General features: G+C 45.6%; 1 pseudogene; it reads left to right on the forward strand.

Moving 5' to 3' along the window:
• The first annotated feature begins 230 nt into the window (after positions 1-230).
• Positions 231-1317, forward strand: LOC111748493 (olfactory receptor 2H1-like; annotated as a pseudogene).
• The last annotated feature ends 403 nt before the right edge of the window (positions 1318-1720 follow it).

Below are 1720 nucleotides of genomic sequence, written 5' to 3' on the forward strand. Positions count from 1 at the left end.
ATGTTTTCAGGATCGACTCAAGGGCAGGAAACAACAGCAGCATAAATTCTTTAATTGGTTATCCATGCTTCACAACAGCCTCTTCTACCTTCAACTGGTAAGCCAGAGGTACCAGTGTGGTGCTCCATCTATTTCTAAGTACACCTCTGGTTTCCTACCATGAAAATACATTTCAGCAAGAGGAATAGGAAGAGAGAAGAACTATAGGATGGTGTTGTAGCTGTGAAAGGGAGGCTAAGTGAAAGGAAGGAGAAAAGAACCCTCCATCTGTATGGCCTAGCAAGTCTGCATGGTGAGTTCTTATAAAATAGGATGGAACACCCTCACTTAACTGACAGATCTCCTCCCTCTCTAGAGTCTGAAGGAACAGACCATAGTCAACCAGAGCTCTCCACTGGGCTTCCTCTTTCCGGGCTTTTAGGAACACCCAGGGCTGGAAAGAATCCACTCTGTGATTGTCTTGATTTCTTACCTCCTGACCCTTGTGGGCAACACACTCATCATCCTTCTGTCCATGATGGATCCTAGGCTTCACTCACCGATGTACTTTTTCCTCTCCAACCTCTCCTTCTTGGATCTTTACATCACCACAAGTTTTGTTCCCCAGATTCTGTTCAACCTCTGGGGCCCAAATAAGACCATGAGCTTCTTTGGCTGCTCTGTCCAGCTCTTCATCTTTCTGTTCCTTGGGACCACTGAGTGCATCCTCCTGACAGTGATGGCCTTTGATCGCTATGTGGCTGTCTGTCAGCCCCTTCCCTATGCCACCATCATCCACCCCTGCCTGTGTGGACAGCTGGCACCTGTGGCCTGGGCTATGGGTTTGGCCAATCACTAGTACAGACACCACCCACCCTCCACCTACCTTTCTGCACCCACCACCAGACGGATGACTTTGTATGTGAGGTTCCATCTCTAATTCGACTCTCCTGTGAGGACACCACCTATAAGGAGATTCAATTGGCTGTGTCCAGTGTCATTTTCCTGGTTATGCCACTCATTCTCATTTTTATCTCATATGGTGCCATTGCCTGGGCAGTGCTGAGAATTAACTCTGCAATAGCATGGAGAAAGGCTTTTGGAACCATCTCTTTCCACCTCACTGTGGTCACTATCTTTTACAGCTTAGTCATTTCTGTCTACCTCCAGCCCAAAAATCCCTATGCCCAAAAGAGGGACAAGTTCTTTGGTCTCTTCTATGCAGTAAGCACTCCTGCACTTAACCCTCTCATATACACCTTGAGGAACAAGGAGGTGAAGAGGTCATTTGTGACATTTCTGGGAACGAAGCGGACTCTAGGGAAAGCTGAGGGATAGCAGCTTAACGTGCTCTCTAAACTAAGAGTTTCTTCACAGTTTTTCAAGAACATTGACTTTTCTACTCCATTGCCTTCCCTACACCCATTCAAGCTTCTTCAGTGGGTTACAGTGTGTCTGTGTGTATGATAGAAAGGGAGAGAGAAATAGACTGACACTCGAGTGAGAGAAGGTGTTATGGATTTAATTGTGTCCCCCAAAATGTGTGTCAACTTGACTAGGCCACGATTCCCAGTATCGTGTGATTATCCACAATTTTGTCATTGATGTGATTTTCCCATGTGTTGTGAATCTTCCCTGTATGATGTTAATGAGGCAGGAGTAGAGGCAGTAATGTTAATGAGGCAGAAGTCAATCTACAAGATTAGATTGTATCTTGAGTCAATCTCTTTTGAGATATAAA

Source organism: Loxodonta africana, chromosome 1 (assembly GCF_030014295.1).
Source record: "Loxodonta africana isolate mLoxAfr1 chromosome 1, mLoxAfr1.hap2, whole genome shotgun sequence".
NCBI lineage: Eukaryota > Metazoa > Chordata > Mammalia > Proboscidea > Elephantidae > Loxodonta > Loxodonta africana.